At 39.9% G+C, this 14087-nt stretch overlaps 1 protein-coding gene across 18 annotated transcripts in view; it reads left to right on the top strand.

Moving 5' to 3' along the window:
* The window catches only part of DTNA (dystrobrevin alpha), a 231605-nt gene that overhangs the window by 114592 nt on the left and 102926 nt on the right, over positions 1-14087 (top strand). The gene's annotated exons all lie outside the window — the stretch shown is intronic.

The following is a 14087-nucleotide window of genomic DNA, read 5'->3' as shown; positions in this document are numbered from 1 at the left end:
TTCAGATGTATTTACTGAGGCTTTCGAGGTCAGTGCAAGATGTTCTCCGTAACGCTCTCCGTTCTCCGTAACTGCACGGTGTGCAGGCTGCCTTTGCGAAAGTATATTGTCGTGGCAACTTAAAACAACGTATTGGATATCGACTCCAGGGAGTAAGTCTGCAGCTAGCTAAGTCATAGCAATACTCGGAGGAAATGGTTTCTGACTTTTAAAAGTGTTTGTTTCCAGGGACAGATGTTAGTTTTTCCCTTTCTCTGTGTGGCAGGAATCTGAGGAGCAGGGACCAGCGTCAGGTCTGTCTTGTTCCAGGTGTTGATCCTGAGGGCCTGCAAGCAACAGAGCAAGTACTATTGCATTTTACAGTGGACGTCCTTAAGGGAGAAGCAGGGGTTGTATCAGGATGCCATGTTTTCAAAATAAAATTTGCAGTGTTTGTTCCAGCCACGAGAAATCTGCCACAATATTTTGCTCCAGTACTCATGGTAACTCTGGCCAGGAGCCCTCAAACGCAAATCTCCCTAAGTGTCTGCTCTTTATCATTCAGGGCAAAACTTTGGCCCAGCCACTGAAAAAAACTAAACCCTTTATTTTAAAGAACAAACATTTACTTTCCCACAGGATTACCTGCCTGGAATACAAGAGACCTGTTTACCAAGAAAAAGACATTTTTCTTTTTTAAAGTCACGCCGTAAAAAGGATGAGAAGTGTACGCTGAAGTCCCTTTCTTTCCAAATCTGTATTTTTTCCCTACAAATGTCAGCATAAACTGATGCATATACCAAAGTTTGCGTTTGTTGCAGATAGATCCATGACTTCAAGAACGAGTAAAACACCTTTGTACCAGGACAGAGAGGGTCCAGATGCTGTATCTTGCCTGGAAGGACAGGAAATCTGTGTAGAAATCTTTTTCATGGATATAGCAGAAAACATCATTCTGAGTAGATGTTGCCTGTGGCAAGCTTAAAAAGCTTAATTTTAAAAGGTTTTCTATCCCATATACATTAAGGTGTTGCCTGTTTTGCAGTCAGTGTTTGCAATACGAGGGAAACGAGTATAAAACAAACTCGCCTTTATCCTGATGTAACCAAATGTGTGCAGATGTGATCTCTGTTTGTTTGCTGTGCATGAGGAGAATAGGAACATCTTTTCTTTGGGCATTTGAGGGAGTACTGTGTTTGGTTTTCTTCTAATCCTTTGCCATACCGAAAACTGAGCAGTCAGAACAAAGATTATGTGATGTGTCTTTTTGATCCAAGCAAATACATTATTCAAGCCTGATAAGGTGCTTTTTTATTTCAAATGTTTGTACCTAGCTTTTCTGTTGAAATTTTAGAGGTAAACAGAAAGCATTCACATATGAAGCATTGGCTTTGGTGCTCAGTATTCTTCCTCTTCAGAGTAGCTCATGTAAAACTGTTCCAGGATCTGAGTTTTTGGCACTGTTCAAGAATTCAGCTGATGTCATGAATTGTTGTTGGCAGATGCAGCAACTTCCAGGGGCTTAAAAATGTTGATTCTCCAAGTCTTTCTTTTTTAAGTGCATTAGTTTATCATTTTTATGTGTATGTAGTTTTACAGTTTTATAAATGTATAATCTTACAAAATTCTAAAGCTTTTTAATGATTTCTAGTCTCCCCCTCAAGACAGTGACACCATTTCAGTCAGTACAATTTCAGCAGATCATTCCAAAAATGACCTGCTGAAATTTAGCTCTTTGTGTCTCAACCTTGAGTATTTTTCTTACATAGCTAACATGATTATCAAAAATGTGCATTGGTTTTCTTCCTAATGCAAGATCTTAGATGAAAATAAAGTTTGAAGGGATCCTGTTATGATTTTCTTGCCCTCATTATTTTGACCTTATTAATGCTGCAGGTTATTTATAGCTCCGTGACTGCTATGTTAAAACCTTCGCAGGCAGACTGACTCTATCAGAAACTGCGTATTTGAAAGACTTCCAGGTTTGCTGCTCCTTTGGAGTAGGATCTGTTCCACCTGGCCTTCTCATGGACCAGGATCTGCTCCACCTGGGCTTCTCATGGACCAGGATCTGCTCCACCCTGGCTTCTCACAGCCCCTTTGGGGCTCCTGCTGTGGGAAGCCCTGCTGATGTAGCCAGCTCATATGACTGATGTAGAAATGCTATCTCTGGAAGTGCTACCCTGTAGTATTTTTCTACCTCACCCAAATCTCCATGATGTTGTGCATTAGCTGATACAACCTTAAATAACCTGTTGGTGATATCATGAGGAATGACTGGCACTTGATACAAACGAATCTTCTGGCGTTGGAGATTGCCAGTGGAAATCCTTTCACTGTTTCTCCTCAGCTGCAGAAAAATGAGGTGTATGCAAGGAACACCACCCAAAGGCCTTTCTTTGCCAAATATTTCCACACTTTACAACATGTAAGTCTGTTCCAAGCAAAGGTATTTGTCCTCTCTAGCTGCTCTACAAATAGGATTGAGTGGCAAAATTGTAAATGAAATAAAAAAGTAAAAATTATAAGCAACTGGGGAAAAAAAAGCCTGACTCTTTCAGGTCCACTTTTCAACTCATTTGTGTTGTAAAGCCACACTTCCACAGGCTTGTTTAGAACCAAGCCTGCAGCCAAATATTTACCCAGTAGATTTTGTTAAATCTGTTTCAGTGCCTCTGGAAATGAATTCACACCTCTGATTCCTAAGTACCCTTTCCCTCTGGGCATCTTAGTGAAATGCAGGTATTAAAAGAGCTGAAATCAAGTTGAGGTAACTGATAACCTGAGTCAATAAGCAATGGATTAAGAAGGCAGAATGATCTTTTGTCTCTCCAGGGTTTAGAAATGGAAATTTTTGAGCTGAAAAGCCGAGTTGGACCGGGGTATTTGAGGTCATTCAGATGATACTCGACAAGTATTTTCAGTGCCAGTTGTCAGGCTTCCTGCGCCCTCCAGGTCAGCTCCAGCCCTTCCCAGGTTGGATCTCCTAGAGAAAGGCAATGGGTGCGGGGAGATGCCACCACCCCCTGCAGCAGTGGGAGAGGAGAAGAGGAAAGGCAAGCTCTTCTGTGGGAAATCAGCAGCAGCACATAGTGACAGCCTGCACGGCTGGGCCTACAACTGGAGCATGAAGGACACTGTCTTCCTGGAGGTGTCTTGGTCAGGGGACAAGGAAAAGCCCTGGTCAGCTCAGACAGCCTCTCCAAGACCCTCAGCCCTGCAATGGGTTGTATTCAGTCTCTCCTTGGTAGAACAGTCCCCTGCAGGCCAGACATAGGTCGTGAGGAGCTAGAGGTTGGCCACTGACCCCACCAGAAGGTATATCAGATAATCCCACCAGTTTTCTTGGCTGCTCAGTGTATTATTCTGTGTTAATTCATCTCACCTGTTAGTCCTGCCCCTTAGAAAAGGGGCATAGTCCTGGTTCTCCTCTGCCAAAAAGTTTTGCTCCTCCCACTGACTTTGCTGCAGCTCTGTCTTGCTCTCGCCTGGGATCCTGCTGCACAGGACGCACCTGGTCTCCTGATGCGGAGCCCCATCTCTGACCATTTCTGCCCCTACGTCTGGGCTTGTTATATTCTTCCTTCCTTTGGTGCCCAAAATCCAGCTGTGCGGTTTGCTCCCTTCCTTTGCTCTCTATTTACACTGGAGGGTAAGGCAAGAAGCGAAGTGGTTAGCTGTCACTGAGCCATCAGCTGTAGGACATCACAACTCCGTCATATAACACAGGGGAAGGCTGAGAAATCGGAAGTCAGTAGAGGCAAATGGATGGTTTGGGAGAGAACGGACAAACGAAAGGTAATAGCAAAGGCAGAAAGAGCAATGGGGGAATAGGATGTGGCTGCTGAGCTAGGCTATTTTGAAGGCTGTATGTTTAAGAAACTAATTTATTAAATATGTAAGAGGAAAAAACATATATACAACTGGGGAATAGAAGATGAGCCTCTGCTGATAAAACTCTACTACTACATGCTATTTTATACCAGTGAGAGTCTCGCCCAGAAACACTTCCGGAATCTCCATTTCACCTCATTGAAAATATGGTGTTGGGCCTACAATATATATTTCCAGGATTTATTGGGATAGTTTTAAAATCCACAGGCTGTAGGGCATGCACCACATCTCTTGAGAGACTGTCCACAGACATCTTTCACTTCACAGTTCCCCTGTCAAGATCAGGCATTTTCTGTGTTTAAATATGATTCCTTTTATTCCTAATTAAACACTGTGTGTCGTACCTAATAATTCTCTCCTCAACATGAACAGCTATTTTATTCCCAACTCATCAACATTTAACAGAACTGTATAGATTTGATGTTACTCTCTTCCCAGAAATCAGACCCTCTGGTCTCCACCCTCTGAGTATTTCCCCATCTCTCCTCCTCGCTCCTTCCATGCTGTCAATGGCTTCCAGACTACTTGGTGCCTAAACCAGAATGTAATAGTTGAGTGTGGTTGAACCGGAGCCAGAGGGAGAAGGTCTCTTGCTTCCTGCTCTGATGCGATGCATTTGATAAGGCAGGCCAAAAATACACTGCTGCTCTTTTTGCCAGAATACTCAGAAAAATATTAGACATGGTCTCAGAATGAAGCAAATGGCACCTGAGGTGTGAATGCACTTATTCTTGTTTGCAAATATCATCAAGAAGCTTAGCTCAAATCTGCTTATTACCAACTTAAACGACTTCAATGTAGATGCCTCTGGACCAATTTAAGGATCAGCTCCATTTACCAGCAGGATTCAAATTGGACATGGTTTTGTCAAGGCGGTGCTGTGGCACTTCTAACTAACACAGACTTCTCAGTTTTGGATTCTATTGTTCTCTGAAGTAAATTGGTCACCACTTTGAAAGCGGTCGTTCGGCGTGCGGCCAGAGCATCACACTGGTGAGCTGGCTGCTGGCTCAGCGGAGGGCTGGTTGTACACAGTGCCTCTGAGGGTGGAAGTGGTCCGTAGCTACCTCCTGGTCCTAATCACCCGGGCAAGTGTGCCTCTCACCTGTGACAGTCAATTCAAGTACATTTTCTTGTCAAAATCCAAGCCTAGAAAGGTTACTGCTCTCTGAGAGGGTTCATGTAATACTCTCGCTCTTGTGGCCCAATTTGCAGTGCCCCTGCAGCAGCTCTGCATGGTTAGAAGTGGTCAATACCTGATGCTGAACACATCCGTACAATGTTTTATCTGCTCAGAACCAAAGCAATTCACATAAAAATTAGCTTGTAGCAGTTTGCCTTGGTACTCTCTCCCCCAGAATATATCATGCCTTGCAAGCTGCTGGAGCCCTTAATGCCCCATGCTTTTCTGTAGGGTGTCTCTGTTTTCACACTGACCATCCGTTCCCGTTCTTCTGCCAGCTGTGAGGCTTTCTCATAGTTGATGGCCACAGATTTTTTGGTGACCGATCTTTGTGAAATACCTGTGTAAGTGTGGTGGATCTCGGAAACATCTTTACAACTGGGAGTTCGGTGGCTGGGGTTGCTCCATGGAGCGGTTCTTGAGGTGGTTCTCCTAGAACTGCTGTGTTGTGTGGTCTTTGAAAAAAACTTCTACTGAATGCAACTGTGACACAAGGACAGGAAAAGTCCTTACTCATTCATTGAATAGCCTCATCGAAGTCCATAGCAGTTCTTCCAGGGTAGAAAACTACCCTGCACAGGGGAAGATGTTGGCTTGAGACCAGTAATTCCTCCTGGCAATGGGAGACATACAGCATGTCAAGCATTCATCTTACGTTATGGCTTTATGTGTGCATGTAAATGTGAACCGTTGGGTTTGTACTAAATGTATGTAGAATAATAGACCTCAGCAGAAATAGAGGGAAAATGAGATCTTTGCAAAGGAAGGAGGTATTGAAAAGTTAGTTTGAGGAAGTTTAGTCTTTGGTGGAACACAACAGAAGCACGTACAGATGTAAAGTGCTGTGTGACCGTGTCTTGACTGTTTTGGCACCTCTTGTAACCTGTCATTAATGTTACAAAAGTAATTTTTCCACACAAGTTGATGTATTCTGTGCATCCTAGAGCAATCTTTGCATAGGAGCATGTCTTCTGTCTTGACTACCTTTAGATGAGTGTTTCTAAGAAGCCATCTACTTGATTTTACATGAAGAAAAATCTCTTTTAACAACAGTTTGGGTATTTCAAAGCACACCAGGAATCTTTGCAGCCATAGCTGCCAGTTTGATTAGCTAAGCTTCTTTTGGGCTTTCCTGTGCTCCTGTTGGCTTTCTTCACATTCCCTCCTTGCCATGGGAAAGGTAAATTCAGGACACTGAAATTTCTCCTGACGAAAGTCTGTTTACAAGTATATTTCTACCAGCTGAAATGTTTATGCTGCATTGGAGGAATTTTTATAACCTAATATATTCTTTCACAACATAATTAATACTGTTTTATTAAAAATGTTCCCCTTCAAGCATATTTTGCGTATACCACAATATTTGCAAAGTTTAGCAGGGTCCGACCAGTGTTAGAGGTAATGTGCCTATCTGAGAGGAAAGAACAGGATCAGTGAGTCATACGTGGTGGCCTGTTTCTGCTGTGTCCATTTACAAGCATCACTAGCCATTATCTTTGCTTTCAATATTTCAAGCATTAGATTTCTGTTCTGGCTTAGTGTACGAGACTATTTGCTACATAATTATATTGTATTTCATTTTCTTCTGTACACTATTGTAATAATGATATCACGTAATAAAATAATGTCAGATTTTAATTAGGTTAAAAGTATTTTGGTATATTAGGTTTTTTATTTGAGAAAATGAACTAGCCAATAGTGCATATCAAGCTGTCCATTTTTTTTGTTTGCATTTGCTTTCATTTCCTGTTGTCCTTTACCTGTTGAAACAAGGGTGGGGTTTTTCTTGAATCGTTTTAAGTTATTACAGCCCTTCACAGCCTTACATCTAACATATTGATGTTGTAGTGAGGACGTAAGATGCCTGACTTCCTATTTGGATAGTTTTGCAAAAATTCCTGCTCCTAATAAATAGCTGCACCTCATTAATCACTGAAATGAATTAACTAGACTAATGCGAAAGGGTATGGTAATGTTATATGAAAGTAGTCCAGCAACAGGAGGCCTAAATTTGCTGGGAGGCAAAGACAGAATACATTTACATCAAAGGCAGTTGTGTAACAGAAAAGCTTATGCTAACCTTCTGTGATGGGATACTTAAGGAATAACCAGTGATGTGTGAACTGACGTAAAATGTAGTTCTCTTCACAGTTCACTTTTATAAGAGTGTCCTGAATAGCACCTTAACATACATCCAAATAATGAAGAGAAGGATGGAAAGATTCTTCTGCTTCTTACACCCTTCTCTTTAATTCTCTAATCCCTCAGTACTCTGTAAACTTCCACATCACAGGCGGAGGAGGTATGTTCTCTGTTAGATACATCTCTGCCCGTGACTACAGCTTATCTTGCATTGGGAGATACTCTGACTCCTCCTTGAAGTACCATTTCCAAGTACATTTGTAGGCTGTCCTTTTTGTTAGACATTCATTACGGACTAAATAGAAAAACCTTTGAGCCTGGTTTAGCAGTCCATTCTTCTTCAGCTAAGTACTCGGTCAGCACAATGGAATTCAAGCATATGCTTTGAGTCCAGTGTGTGTGTAAAGGCTTTGCAGAATAAGGACAGATTAAAGAAAGCTTTTGTTGAACTGGAGCCCATCTGAGTTTGCCTTTCCTATGCATTCACTATTAGAAATGTTTGTATTGGCCTCTAATTTCTTGTCACTTATATTTTCACAAATTTAGACATCTCATTGCCTGGATTTTTTCCTGCTGTTTCTTCTGTTATCACGTGGTACTGCCAGCCTACCTCTTCTCTTTCTGTAGGATATAATGATTGTGTTGCTGTACTGCTTAGGTGATTATTCATGGGTATGCAGGCAGGCAGTTATGGAACGAGAATGTACGGATACTGGGTTTTAATAATTCTGACTTTGGGATAGTTAGTATCTTCACTGAACATCTTGAGGACTGAACTATTACAGCTAAGGCTACCAAGTGGAATAGTTTTAATAATGCACATGGAACTTGTTTTCCCACCACAAGCTTAGAGACTTAGACGCATGTCCTTCAATGTGATCTGGTACATGAAAACAGAATTAAAAAGAACAAATTGGCATCTGCTTTAAAAGAATCTTCAGCTGAATGCAGCCACCGAAATGATCAAGTTGTGTCACTTTTAACCAAGCCATCAGGTCACTCACAGAAGAGATATGGCCAGGTAAAAAAGAGAAAATCTCCCATTTCCTTATTTCCTGACAATAGCTAATTGCTAAAAATGCCTTCTTCAGATATTAATTAGATCAGCCTGTAGGCTGCTCTTACTTGCATTAAGGATCTGATTTCTCTCTGCATGAGATTCATACAGACTCAGTAATCAAAGCTTTTTTTGTCTCAGAAGGTATACTTAACCCGAATACGCTCATAAGTTCATTAATTCCCATCCTAGTGCTGTTCTTCTGTGCTAGTGCCTGCTCTCACTGAACTTCAAGACAAATTAACAGCTACCACTATGAAAGAATATACATGAACAATTTCATCAGTGCCTCATCATTGTTTTATTTGTAATTTATTTTCCGCTTTTCCCCCATTTAGATCTGGAGAGACTTGGATTTCTATGGGAATGTTTTTGAAGATTCTTTTTTTTAGCTGTGTTGTTTAGATAGAATTCAGACTACTTTTTCATTAATCTATTTGTTATATTATTTCAGAAAATTAGAAAGTGAAAAAAGGGCCAAAGGGGTCTATTTCAGGCACAAAGATGAAAGGGTTTGAATTCTTCTTGGTTCTCAGTTGAATAGTGGAAAATTCTTCTCAGCTGATAAGGTTTTTTTCAACTTCTCTGAATCAATGGCTATTCAATTAATTGTTTGGATGCCGAAACTTTTGATTAGGTAAGGTGGCAAAAGACAACCGCCTCTCTATTAACTAATTTGTTTGACTACCCAACAATGCTTTATATTAGTGAAAGATTTTCACAGTACACACAAAGGAGCTCAATAATTTCAACTGCCTAGGAATATATCTTCTCCCACAGCTACCATTTGGTTTATTTAGATGTTTTTATAATTCTAAGGAGATGAAAGTACCTACTGTCCTACAGCAAATAATCATCAAATCCCTATTTACAAAACCTGACAACTTGTATTATTAAAATTGGCAGAAGCCAGGAAATGCTTTCCAACACAATTGTATCACTGACAGCTTACTCAAATGAATTTGGGTTTAATTATGGCAGCACAAGAAGAACTGAAAGATCCCTTTGACTAAGTAGGAGTTTAATTATATGTGAAATCCTGCAACCTCCTTTGTGTCTCTACGACGGCAAATAAAAAGACCTGAGAGAAGACCAGAGTACCAAAGTATCGGAGTGTCAATTACATGCTTCCTATGATAAAGTCCTTATAACTTTTTATCTCTTGAGTTTTATGACAGTTTTCCTTATGAATTATTCCTTGCCTAACCAACTGAAAGAAGTAGAATTGCAAATTTCAGTGTTTAAAGGTGATCGATACTTTATTGATCTTGGGTTTTAGAAAAATAATTTTTAAAAAGCACATGTTGAAGGAAAAAACTACAGTTTGGGTGAAATCCAGGTCCATGATGAGGGCATGGCAAAACTGCATTAAAAGATTAACACATCAGGCAAGCAGATTTGGCATTGTATACCGTCAATTTTTGTGTCTGAGTTTTAGGGTTTTCTTCTTTTTGTGGGGTGTGTTTTGAGTGTAACAAAAAAGAAATAAATGTTAGCAGAGGTTATTTCTAACTACCCCTCAGCTGAACTAAGCCTCTGAAATGTCATATATGAATGTAAAGGAAATCAATATCCACTTTATTTGTTTTAAAATATTTAATAAAACTTAAGACAAAGTATAATTTTAAAATAGCATTTGAATAGAACTTTGAAAAGGTGTATTTAAACCTGTACCAGTTAGCTAAAATCAATCCCTACTGTTTATCAAAACTGTTTATCAGAAGTGATGGCAGTTTTTTGGAGCTGATAAAAATTATTTTATTGGATAATTTTATAGTCTCAGAGGGTGAAAACATATTTGAAGCACTGAACATTAGTTTTCTTTCCGTGTTTCATCCAGTAGAGTAGTTTCTTGTAGTGCCAGGAAGGCTGACTCTGAAAGAGCATGGCTGGAAAAATATATCTAAGAAAATCTTGTTAGATAGTTTTGTAAAGTTTCACATATATATTGTAAATCTCAAGTATGGGTTTTCTTAAATGTCTTCCAAATATGGAGTAGTAAGATTTTGTTATACAAGAGAAGTCCTTCTTTGTGTTGCAGAGAAAAGCTGAAAATTATACTCTACAAGCACTCATAAAAAGCAGACAAACAATGATTTGGGGATATATTTTGGCCTAGTTAATAACATTTTGAATTCCTGAATTTGATAATGCCTAGTGGACATGGAGAATAGCTGGTAGTTCCTTTGTTCCCCAAGGCCAAACAGTCGCGGTGTCCTCTGTTAAAAGTTCTGTACCATATTAAATATTAAATTAGTCTATTTTGACTCTCATGTTTTCTATCTTCAAATTGCCCTTTTTTTCTTTAGTGATGAACCTCTTCACAATTTGTTTTTTAGACCTCACAGATAAGATTTGCATATCATTCAGACTTCCTTGAAGACTGAGTGTTACAAAAATGAGTTGCAGTGGATGCCTTATTAGGCATTTTTGACAGTTTTCTACTAAGGATCTGAAGCTCCCAAAAGGGGAACTGATGAAAAGTCTGTTGGAAAATTCTTTCTTAAAAACAAAAGACACATTTCACTAAAGAAATAAATCAAGAGAGAATTTCAGGGTTTTTTTGGTGATATTAAAATTGCAAAATATGACCAAAATAAGAAGAGGCAGACTTGCTGAGGCTCATGTTGGGGATGGGCTTAGCAACAGCTTTTATTTTCCTCCTCCACTGTAAAAAGCTCATCTAGATAAAATACAAACAAGCGCTCTAAGTGCAACGCAATTATACGTAGCCTCAGGAAAGAGCATTGAACGATTTTATTACAGTGCCAAAGATTAGTACTGGAATGTAAAGCTGAGAGACACCTATTAGAGACCTGCTTCATTAAAAGATGTGGAACAAGACATTCATAAAGCACCAATAAATCCATTAAGGGAAGAGGGCTCTGAAATGGCCTTTCACCATTCTTGTTATTAACTTCAAGGATTGCTGAGGTTGGTGACTTTGCAAATACGGTTTTAGCTAGCACCCACTGTCCCTTTTAACCCTCTGTCCTCCAGTCCAAATTCAGTTTGAAGTAAGCAGCCATACTCTAGTTAGCTGAGCAGCATTCACCTACCAGGGCTGAATTTGGAGAAAGTGGGAGAAGAGGAAAAATCTATGGAAAAATCTTCTCTCTCTTACTGCTATGAATCCTGCATGAGCAGCACTCCAAACCCAGCTGTCGACTACAGCTTTCAAGTTCCTCATAAAGTCACCGTAAGCTAGACTCTAGCAAGCTCTTTCATTTTCATAAATCAAAATTTCTGATGCTGGTAAATCCTGAAAAGAAATAGCAGGTTTTTATGTATGGAGGTCATTTTGATAAAACTGTCCCGAGCAATGGCAGACAAGAAGCCTGTACTGCTGAAAAATGTTACTGTTGTCTGCTCAAAGCTGGGTTTAAATATTGACCAGCTGCATAGAAAATAGCATCAGATTTGTCGACAGCATGAAAAATAGCCACTGAGAAACCAGCACATTTCTTTGCATCCTAATGCTTCCAATTCCCAGACACACCAAAGCGAATATCTAACTTTTGACATTTCATGGAAGAAAAAAAAATAGCTGTTTGTATCAGGAGTTCAAGATTTCCTCACTGGGGAACTACAGACTGCTCAGATAAAGGATGCTTGAACCTCATTGATATTTTCTACCAAATGATGGTACTCTTTCCAAAAGTGATCTTGAGATACTCACTGTTGGTTTTACCAGTCTTCTGGAGCAAAACCTCCAGCTAGAAGTTGCATCCCAGAAGGCTCCCAAGCGCTTCAGAGCCGCAGCGAGCACAACTGGACAAGACTGAGGCAGAAACAAGTGTTTCTCTTTTCCCTCTGTGCCTGCCGCGATGGAAAAACCAACATTTATCCAGCCTGAAAGACCGTCAGGAATGTCACCGGTCAGGATTCGGAGCCTCTTTTGTCAAACGCGCGGCTGCGTCAAAGGGGTCACATGGGACTTTTCATGCCACAATTAATCAATTTCAGCAGGCGATTTTCCTCACTGGCGTGCTTCCCGCCTCCCCGGGGGCACTTCATCTGTCACAGACGAACGGGATGGGGATTTGTGGAAGTGTTAATGGGGTGACTTTCCTGAAAGCCATCAAAGTGTACGTGTGTGTCAGGTCGGGAATTTTTGACAGTCTCCTGGGAAGTGTATGGAACTCTCCAGAGCGGAGCTACTTCTCCAGGTATACAGACAATTACTTCATTGATGGGTTTTTTACAGCTAATGATTTAATTGTGGCCGGCATTGCTTTTACCGTGCATAGAGATAGCTCAAGAAATGGAAATATAATAAAATACACTATTTACCCTATAAATACTAAAACACAAAAAGCACTTATGTGTGAGAGAGATTATTACAGTACTCATAAATCAAAGCAGCACAACAGCAAAGGAAAGAAAAATGAGGCATTTAGTTCTCACCTTACCTATACTATATGATATTCCCTCCCAGATTTAATGAACAAATAAAGCATATTAAAAAATATGCTTCTGATACATGATAAGCATGAAGATGAAATTGTAATCGAAAAAGTTCAAATCAAACTAAATTATTTCTTTATTTATTATTTACCTTCAAGCGCTACAAATGTCATAAAAGTTTTCAGCTTGAAACACTGGTAGAAATGAAACATTCACGGTATCTTTTTCAGAGGCTGGAAACCTTATGCATGGAATGATTTCTGCTCTGGAATGTCTGTAATATATTGAAGCGTTAATACCTTGCTAATTGGTACCTTACTAATTAGCCCGTGACAAGAATTTTAATTAGACGCACAGTAGGTGTTCTCCCTACCTGCAGCGGAGGAGCTATTTCCTGGGGAGAAAAGTCAAGGGAAAAAGATAGTGGAAGGGATCAATAGAAGACAAATATAATCTAATCCCTACTATGGGAAGAGTGTACATTAATTAATATTTTTCAAAATTATGTCTTTGATAATTTATTCTGTTTTGTAAAGTACATTAAACTTCACTTTGCCATTTGCTCCTTTCCCCTGTAGAACAAATTGTACTTTTTTTTTCTTTTTTCTGTGACTTGACATGTGTTATAAGCAAAATGAGAACTATTGGAATGTGACTGTAGTCAATTATGCTGACGGCCAGCCCCAGGGACTGAGCTGAGCACATCCCGGGCTCAAAGCGCGAGTCTCTGTAATCTGAGTTAAAGAGCCGAGCTGTGTACCTGTGAGCTGGATCAAGGTGAACAAGGCTGAAAAGGGGATGCCCAACACCCGTTGCAGAGGATTTTTGGATTGTCTCTTTTAAAATCTGCAAAATATCTAGTGCAGTGAGAGTCTCAGAAATATAAATACAAAGTTTCTTCCCTCTCCAAGGAAGCCTGAGTTGTGTGTGTATAAATATAAAGTTGTCTGTCAGGCCTGGCAATAATCCCCAGCTGCGAAAGGGGCGATTCAGTTTCAGTAGGTAACGGGACATTCTGAAAAATGATGATCGGGTCCGGGGAACATGTTATATAAGGAGATAAAAACATCAATAAAAGTAAGGGGAGGATGAATTGCACAAAAGGGAAAACCAGTTAATGATTTTTACCCCACTAAAAGGACACTTCAGGAGTGGGCTCTCTGAAGGAAGTGGAGAACTTGCTATACAATTTGCATTATTTGAAAAATACCTTTTTTTACTTAATTTTGACTGGGAAAATTCTTCCACGTGGTGAATAAGGTCACAGATGAGCCACGTTCCAGTGGATGCACTGTAGATACTTGAAAGCAATAGCTAAGGAATATTTTTATCCGAGAGGCAGTATGAGGGAAGGGAGAATAAAGTTACACCTCTTTTGTTTTCAATAAAGTCAATCGCTGTGAGACCAGTGATTTTTTCACAAAT

Source organism: Grus americana, chromosome 2 (assembly GCF_028858705.1).
Source record: "Grus americana isolate bGruAme1 chromosome 2, bGruAme1.mat, whole genome shotgun sequence".
NCBI lineage: Eukaryota > Metazoa > Chordata > Aves > Gruiformes > Gruidae > Grus > Grus americana.
Note: the sequence above shows the minus strand (reverse complement) of the source record. Positions and strands in the feature narration are given on the sequence as shown.